A 9,773-nucleotide genomic window follows, 5' to 3' on the forward strand; every position below is an offset into this window, starting at 1 on the left:
CCCATTTTTAAATTGAGCCATTCATCTTTTGTCTTTTTATTGTTGAACTTAAGAGTTCTTTATATATTCTAGATACTAGACCCTTATTACATAGGGTATGATTTGCAAATATTTTTCCCATTCTGTGATTCATTTTGAATTGATATTTTTAAGTTTATTTATTTTGAGAGAGAGAGAGAGAGCATAGGTATGCACAGGAGGGGCAGACGGAGGGGGAGAGAGAGAATCCCAAGCAGGCTCCGCACTATTAGAGCAGACCCAATGTGGGGTGAGATCATGAACTGAGCTGAAATCAGGAGTGAGATACTTAACTGACTGAACCGCCCAGGCACCTCTTGAATTGATTTTTTATATGGTGTGATGTAGGAGTCCAATTTCACTCTTTGGTTTGTAGATATCCAGTTGTCTCATTACCACGTGTTGAAAAGACTATTCTTTCTTTTTTTGTTTGTTTGTTTTTTAATGTTTTATTTATTTCTGAGAGAGAGAGAGACAGCATGAGCAGGGGAGGGTCAGAGAGAGAGGGAGATACAAAATCTGAAATAGGCTCCAGGCTCTGAGCTGGTTCTCAGCACAGAGCCCAATGTGGGGCTCGAACCCATGAACCATGAGATGATGACCTGAGCCGAAGTCAGACGGTTAACCAACTGAGCCACCCAAATGCTCCTATTCTTTCTTTCATTGAATTATTGTGGCACCCTTGACAAAAATTAATTAATTATAAATATGTTGTCTTATTTCTAGACTCAGTTCTAATTCATTGATCAACTGCAGTTGACGTGTGTGTGTGTGTGTGTGTGTGTGTGTGTGTGGGTGTGTGTGTTTGAGAGAGAGAGACAGAGTGTGAGCCAGGAAGGGGCAGAGAGAGATGGAGATACAGAATCTGAAGCAGGCTCCAGGCTCTGAGCTGTTGGCACAGAGCCTGCCATAGGGCTTGAACTCAAGGACTGTGAGATTATGACTTGAGCTGAAGTCGGACACTTAACTGACTGAGCCAACCAGGCGCCCCTGCAGTTGACCTTTGAACAACACGGTGCTCACCCTCGACACAGTTGAAAATCCACATACAACTTTTTACTCCTCAAAGCTTAACTAATAGCCTACTATTGACCTGAAGCCTTACCAATAACATAAACAATTGATTAATACTTATTTTGTAGGTTATATGTATTATATATTGTATTCTTACAATAAAGTAAGCTGGAGAAAAAGAAAATGTTATTAGGAAAATCATAAGGAGAAAATACATTTATGAGGGCACCTGGGTAGTTCAGTTGGTTAAGCATCTGACTCTTGGTTTTGGCTCAGGTCATGATCTCACTGTTCATGAGTTTGAGCCCTCACATTGGGCTCTGCACTGGCAGCACAGAGCCTCCTTGGGATTCTATCTCCCTCTCTCTCTACCCCTCCACCACTCACTCGCTCTCCCTCAAAAATAAATAAATAAACATTAAGAAAAAGAAGAAAGTACATTTATAGTACCAAAAAAATTCTGCATGTAAGTGGACCCATACAGTTCAAACCCATGCTGTTCAAGGGTCAACTGAAGCATGCTTGACCACAATTTGTGTTTTTATAATGCAACTAGCTAATAATTATTAAGTGAGAGAGTGACATCAGCATAGCACGGAAGTTGTCATCCTTAATTTTTCATACTTGATTTTTCTAGTGAAAAGAGGCTACAGCAGAGATAACAGAATTATAATCTTTATTAGAATGGGAAAAAGCCTTCAGCTCAGCTGCTGCACAGGCAAGAAATCTTTCAAATCTTAAAAAAAAAAAACCATAAAAAATGAGCACTGGTACCCAGGATACCTCCCCAGAAAGGCACTCTCTCACACTCTAGAAGGTTTCACTTCTTGCTGTGCGCTCCTTAAAGCAACCTACCAGCAAGGTGCTCTACTTCATCTACATTATTTCAGTATCCATAAGTTTGAATTTCTACTCTTAACGTTTTTAAAAAATATCTCCTGAAGCAGTTCTGGCTATAAGTGTCTGCCTGGGTCGTTTACGTTTCTCCTGAGGTGCCAATTATTAGCATGTGTTTTTTTGTGCTCTGGTTCCAATGCAGCATAAATTTTAAGTGGTGCACCCTAATCCTGTTTTTCCCATAAGTTCTATTATTTTTAGTGCACAATATTGCAAGACATAAGGTTTTTCATGAATGTATATAACATGTTACAACGTAAACGCCTGTACTTTTACGTTTTAACCAAGGATTTTTGAGATATTGGATTCACTCAAAGTAGAATCTTCAGCTACAGTGGCAGGACAATGAGATAGAGAGATACAGATAAATAGGAGTTTTGCTGTCCTTCACATCTTCATTTTACACTTGATCTTAGCCAAAAGTCCGAGAAGCGATCAAATTCTTCATTTTAAAGACATTCTCCTACTTCTCTTTAAGGATGGACTAATCCAGTCTGGGCCTCTGAAATTTTTCTTTATTAATAATAGTAATAGCTAATGATCCCTCAGTCGATCACATTTCCCAGTCCACTGCTGCTGCTGCTGCTACTGAGTCCTTTACTGTGTGCTCATTCATCCTTCTACTGCAAATCCATTAGGCCAGTTAGCTTTGGTTTAGTCAGCCTCAGACTCCTCCCACCCCACCCAGTCACAAGTGGGGTTTTCACAACCTACTTGGTAAAATGTGTCCTCTTAGTGCTTCTCAAACTTAGGCATTTTTCATAATCACCTGGAGGGTTTGTTCAACCACAAGTTCTTAGATGCCACCTCTGGAGATTCTGATACATTAATATATTAGGACTGAGTGAATATTGACATTTCTAACAAGGCCCCAGGTGATCCTGAGGGCCTTCATCCAGAGACCACATTTTGAGTGGCATTGCTGTAAATGGCCCTGTCATCAGCAGTGTCACTTTTCTTCACCAGTTCCTTCCCCGTCAAACCTTTTTCTTTGGCCATTGCATTGGTACAGTCATTTTCAACCAGGGGCAGTTTTGATCCTCAAGAGATATTTGGCAATGTCAGGGAAGATTTTCTGTTGCCATAACTGGGTAAGAGGTTATGCTACTGGTGTCTCATAGGTAGAGGCCAGAGATGCTGCTAAACATCTTACAATGCACAAGGTAGCTTCTTACCACAAAGAATTATCTGGCCCAAAATGTCAGTAGTGCCCACTTATACTTGGCAGGGACTTGCTATTGCTTTGTTTGCCCACAGCACGCAATCCTGATTGCATCTATGTCAAGTCGATAGCCTATGAAGCAAAGATAGAGATAAAGGAACAGTTGCATTCCCCACCTCAAATTTTTTTACATTTCATTGAAAATACAACATCTGAACTTTTAAACTGTAAAGTCCTTAGAAAAATCACCTACATACATGATAACTTCTCTTCAGAATTCTAATTTCTCCTTCTTGGTGCACCTGGGTGGCTCAGTTGGTTAATTTCTCCTTCTTGGGTCTCATGGCAGAATGGAAAACTTTACTGAAGCCAAATCTTTGGATATTGGTCCCATCTATTTCTTTGATCAGGTAATAATATAGTTCAATCTCATTAAATTATAGTTTGCTTTTCTAAAATTAATTAGCTTTGGACCAGTATTTTTCTCTGCTTTTTAATCAGAAATTTTTCTTTCATTTTAGATGAAACCCAAAAGGAAAAAATAGGAAAAGAGAGAACGTGTAGGCCATTTCCCCCATTTGAGATACACCTCAGAAGCTATTTACAGGTAAGATATTTGGAATTACTGGGGCGCCTGGGTGGCTTAGTCGGTTGAGCGTCCGACTTTCGCTTAGGTCATGATCTCGCGTTCGTGGGTTCGAGCCCCGCGTCGGGCTCTGTGCTGACTGCCAGCTCAGAGCCTGGAGCCTGTTTCAGTCTGTGACTCCCTCTCTCTCTGACCCTCCCCTGCTCATGCTCTCTCTCTCTCCTAGAAATAAATAAAAAAAACATTTAAAAAAAAAAGATATTTGGAATTACTCTTCAATTGCTGGGACCACTTTACATTTTCAAAGAGTTATTGGTGCTCAGGACCAGTGCTTCCTATTCCCCATCCCCTAAGAAACTATATCAAGGAATTTCCCATTTCAAAGCTGACCATGAAGCCAATCAGAGAACTTTATTTTAGCCAGATCAGTGGTTAATTGAAGCATAATTGGTCATATCTTCCCAGTCACTCTGTTTGCCCCTTTCCTCACAAACACAGCCTTATTCTTGCTTTACAGGGTTTGTACTAGATGTACCCTTTGTTTTCTGCATTGCTTACTTTCTGTTCCTTTTTTTTAAGTTTATTTCTTTTGAGAGAGTGGGAGAGGGGCAGATAGAGAGGGAGACAGAAGATCCCATGCGTGCTCCTTGCTGGAAGCACACAGCCCCAAACCATGATATCGTGAGGATGCTTCACCTACTGAGCCACCCAGGCACCCCACTTCCTGTTCCTTTTAAGACTTTACTTAAATATCAACATTTTGATAAGGCTTTTCTTGATTATCCTATTTCAAATCTCTACCCTGTCCTCATTTTGGCATTCTCTATTCCTCTTCCTACTTTCCTCATACATTTATCACTTTCTATAACATTATAAATGTCATTACTATTTCTTTGTTTGCCTTCCCTGCCCTATCAGGTCTATAGGAAGAATTTTTTTTTTGAAATCTACTTGATCACTTATCTATTCCCAGTCCCAAAAGCGTTGCTTAACACCCAGAATGGGCTTAATAGAGATTTGTGTCAGCCCTCAAAGATCAATGAAATGATGGAACTAGTCATTTTACAATGTTTTTTAACTGCTAACTACTACAGTTTCTTAACTTGGAAATTAAAATACTCCAATTCATCTTAGACCATGTATCACAAGGTTGTAAAAGGTTAAAAGCTGTCGGTTATCCCAGTGAGTTCTTGGGCTGGGGCGACTTTGCCCCACAGGGACGTTTGTCAATATCTGAAGACATTTGTGGTTGCCGTGACTAGGGGTGGGGCGCTAAACATCCTACAATGAACAAGAATGCCCCTCACAATAGATCATTATTTGGTCTGAAATGTCAATAAGGCCAGGGGCGAAAACATGATATACGCTCATCTGGTAGAGTTTGTTTGTTTATTGTTTTGGGCCTGCTATAACTTTTCTCAAGACTACTGCAAGTTGCTGCTCTTTTCAGAAATCTATAGTTTCTTCATTTCCAACTCTTTCTGCTTGAAAAGCAATTCAACATAACTTGGTTATTTTGCATTCATGGTGCTTGGCTTATAATTGGCACTCAATTATGCATTCATAATTCAATCTGAGTTCAGGTTGTCATAGTGGCAGTAAGTAGGTCTGTTTATCGTGAAGCTCCAGGGCTTTATCGGCTGCCCCGCTTTCTTATTTGATGCATGTCTTAAGCATTGCTTCTGTTCACTCCACTTAGAAACACCCTGCTTCTTCCATTGGTTATCCCACTGCTGCCAATGCACCAGGAATAAAATCTGCACTTCTTACCATGAACTGCAGTCCTTCTGTCATTTCCTCTCCTGCCTGCCCTCCCACCTGCATGCCACTGCCTGTCACTTGCTCCCCAGACATTATGGCCTATGTATTCCTTTAACCAAGCCCACTCCTTCTTTTGGTTCTTTGCATTTGCTGTGCACTCTCCTTTGAATGTTTTCCTGTTATATTATTTTATGCTTGGATTTTCCTCATCATTATTCTAGTTTCAATGCAAATGCCACCTTCTCAGAAAGGCAATCCCTGATCTTCCAATCCAAGGAAGCCAAACATACACCACCACTCCCCATCACTCTATTACAGTGTCTTGTTTTATTTTCCTCATTGCAGTTATCACCATCTGTAATTTTCATTGCCTTCCTTCTTCTCTTCCTTCCTTCTTCCTCCTTTTATTTTTCCTTCCTGTCTTTCCCTAACTATAATGAGGTCCATGAGGTAGGGTTCTGTTCTCTTTGCCACGTCTCTCTAGCACCTCGAACTAGGGATTATGAATATTTCTTGAATGAATTAATCATTTCTTCACATGTGCTGTTCCTAGAGAAATGGGGCTACTTTAAGAGTGAGCCAAGTGCTAAGACCTTCACTGATGATTATCTTTTTTTTTTTTTTATTTTTTTTTTTTTAATTTTTTTTTTTTTTTTNTCCAGGCTCTGAGCTGGCAGTCAGCACAGAGCCCGACGCGGGGCTCGAACCCACGAACCGCGAGATCATGACCTAAGCGAAAGTCGGACGCTTAACCGACTAAGCCACCCAGGCGCCCCGATGATTATCTTTTTAAGATTGTTAAGTCTGGTTTTGAAGTGGGCAGTCCATTATTTGAGTTTCTGTCTGAAAAATAAACCAGACAGATAAATATTATTTTTAAAATGCACATTAAATTTCTTAACTACCCTTTGAAGGAGGTAAAATTATTGACCTATATTACATATGATAAAACTGAGGCAATTAATAAATGGTAGGTGTTAATATTATTAATGTAATAAGTAGTTTTTATCATTTTATTTGAGCAATAGATAAACTGACAAATATGAATGCATATTTACAGGATGTTACCAAAAAAATACCTTAAAGTGAAGATAACACAGTAGATTGCTCATACAGTTAGTATTAGAGTTGGGTAAAATGATGTTTATGGAAGCAACTTTGAAAGCTATAAAAAGATAAAGAAATTTCATGAGTTATTGTTATAATATATTCAAAGTTTTCAAAAATGGGTCTTCCATCTTTTAAATATCATGAAGATATACCTAATGCCTGAAGATCAAAGATTTAATATCTATGTTTAGAATTCTTATACAAATTAAAATATCTTTTCATCTTAAAAACATTCCCTTTTATTTTACATTAAATACTTAGTTGGGAAACTAGTGTTATTTTTCAGATTATGTGAATGGAATTATTATTTAGAAGAGAAATACAAGTAACTCTTTAGTGCTGTTTACAATTTTTTTTTGTTTTTAATGTTTTATTTATTTATTTATTTATTTATTTTTAATGTTTTATTTTATTTCTAGGAGAGAGAGAGAGACAGCGTGAGCAGGGGAGGGTCAGAGAGAGAGGGGGTGACAGACTCTGAAACAGGCTCCAGGCTCTGAGCTGGCAGTCAGCACAGAGCCCGACGCGGGGCTTGAACCCACGAACCGCGAGATCATGACCTAAGCAAAAGTCGGACGCTTAACCGACTAAGCCACCCAGGCGCCCCATGTTTTATTTATTTTTGAGAGAGAGAGAGACAAAGACAGGTGTGAGCAGGGTTGGGGCAGAGAGAGAGGGAGACAGAATCTGAAGCAGGCTCCAAGCTCCAGGCTCTGAGCTGTCAGCACAGAACCCAATGCAAGGCTCGAACTCATAATCATGACCTGAGCCACAATCAGACACTTAACCAACTGAGCCACCCAGGTGTCCCAGTGCTGTTTACCACTTAATAAAAACTTTAAGCAAGTGAAATTCCATCGAGTGTTGACATGCTTTAGCACATTGACTCTGTGGAAGAAAACACTTTGAAAATGTAATGACTTGGTTAGCTGTCTTAGAAATCTTTGATTTCTGGTTTCGGAAATATTTCAAGGACAGCTCATTTTAAAAAAGTACTTTTGTTCATACCTCTGATAGTGTAATGACATCAGTTTTGGTTTTTTATGCAATAGATACTTATTGAACGAATGAGTAAAGTTAGTAGCCAGATTACAGATTTTAAGCTCCTGAAAGGGAAAGACTGTCTTCTCTGTGTATTCGTACAACACCATATCCATACACAATATACTTGATTGTCCTCCTGGATTTTATTTTATCAACAATTAGAGGCTTGAAGATATCTTTGATGTTGCTCAGTAAAATATGTGCTTGGGATATAAATGTTCTATACCCAACTCATGGCTCCTATCTTGAAGAAGGATCACATCTGAGCAAAGGTTGAACCCACTAATGTTGCTATCTGGACATAAATCTATCTTTTTTTTCTTTATGCTAATATTTGTTGAGCAAATATGTGCTTGAGAAACAGTAGTAAACAAAACAAAGTCTGCTTCATGGCTTTCATTGTAACAAAAGGAAATAATTGAAAGCCAAATAAGCAAGTAAGTATATAGAATATATAGACTATCAAATGGTGATATGTGCCTTAGAGAAAATAAAACAGTGCAAGGGAAAGAGAGTGATGCTCTTTTATATAGGGTGTTCAAAATTGCTCCATTTCTACAGTAATATTTGAACAGAAGGTTGATGTAAGGGTTTATGGTCCATAAAGGTGAGAAGCACCCTTGGTCTATTTGAGAATAACAAAGGGGCCAGTGTGGCTGAAGCATAATGAATTGGATGAGAGTAGTAGGAGGTAAGATTATAAGAATAAGAGGAAAAGGAGACGCACCTATGTGGCTCAGTTGGTTGAGCATCAGACTTCAGCTCAGGTCATGATCTCAGAGTTCATGAGTTGAGTTCGAGCCCTGCATCAGGCTTGCTGCTGTAAGCACCGAGTCCACTTCAGATCCTCTGTCCCCTCCTCTCTACCCTTTCCTCACTCTCTCTTTCTGTCTCTCAAAAATAAATAAACATTAAAAAAAAAAAAAGGGGTGCCTGGGTGGCTCAATTAGTTAAGTATCCAACTCTTGGTTTCGGCTCAGGTCATGATCACACAGTTCATGGGTTCCAGCCCCTTGTCAGGCTCTGTGCTGATAGCTGTGGAGCCTGCTTGGGATTCTGTCTCCCTCTCTCTCTGCCCCTTACCCACTTATTCCCCATCTCTCTCTCAAAATAAATAAATATTTAAAAAAAAGAAGAAAGAAAAGAAAGAGAGAGTGGGAGAGAGAGAGAGAAAGAAAGAAAGAAAGAAAGAAAGAAAGAAAGAAAGAAAGAAAGAAAAGAGGAAAGAGAGAGGGTCAGATCATGAAAGACCTTGAATGCCACTGTTATGCAGACTTTTACACTGAGTGAGATGAGAAGCCATTGCAGAATCTGAGTGGAGAAGGGTCTCTTGACCTGATTAAATGACTAGGCTTGTGTGTTGAGACTTAATTTTAAGGATTGGGGGGAAAGCAGATTAGATAAGATTCTATCTATAATAATAATCTAGGCAAGGGGTGATTGTAGATCAGCTAGTGTAATAGTTGTGAGAGGGGCAACAAAGTTGAATTCTGGATATAGTTTAAGGTAGAAATGACTGGGTTTGTTATGGAATGGATCTAGAATGTGAGAAAAAGAGAAGGTAAAGATATCCAAAGATAATATTAGAGCCTTTGACCTGAACAGCTGGAAGAATGTGGTTGCTATTTACTGAAGTAAGTAAAAACTAGGGGAAAACAGGTTTAGTGGGAAAGACCAGGAGTTCATTTTTGAACATGTTAGATAAGTTGAGCTTGAGATTCCTTTTGGAGATGTTATGTAGAAAGTCGAGTATTCCAGTTTGGAGGTCTGGTGCAAGGTCAGAGGTAGATATGTATATTTGTGAGTTGTCAGTGTCTAAACAGTTTTTAAAGCTTTTCAAATGGATAAGATTACATAGGAAGTATAGGTAGAGAGAAGAAGGGAGGTGTGAGAGGGAGAAGTTGACTCAGAATTGAAGAGAAACCAGAAGGTTTGGAGAAGGAATACCCAGTGAGGGAAGAGAACCAGGAGAAAGTGATGTTCAAAAACCAAATGAAGAAAATATTTCAAGAATGTTCAGTTATGTCAAATATGCAAGGGGGGCCATATGTGTTGAAGACTGAATAATGACTATTGGGTTCAGCATGATCAAGAATTTTGGTAACCCTAAAAGAGGCTTATTTGTGGAGACGTGGGGACACACAGAGTGGGTTGAATAGAGAGTGAGAGCAAGTATAAACA

The sequence above is a fragment of the Crocuta crocuta genome, unplaced genomic scaffold (genome assembly GCF_008692635.1).
Source record: "Crocuta crocuta isolate KB4526 unplaced genomic scaffold, BGI_CrCroc_1.0 scaffold216, whole genome shotgun sequence".
Lineage (NCBI taxonomy): Eukaryota > Metazoa > Chordata > Mammalia > Carnivora > Hyaenidae > Crocuta > Crocuta crocuta.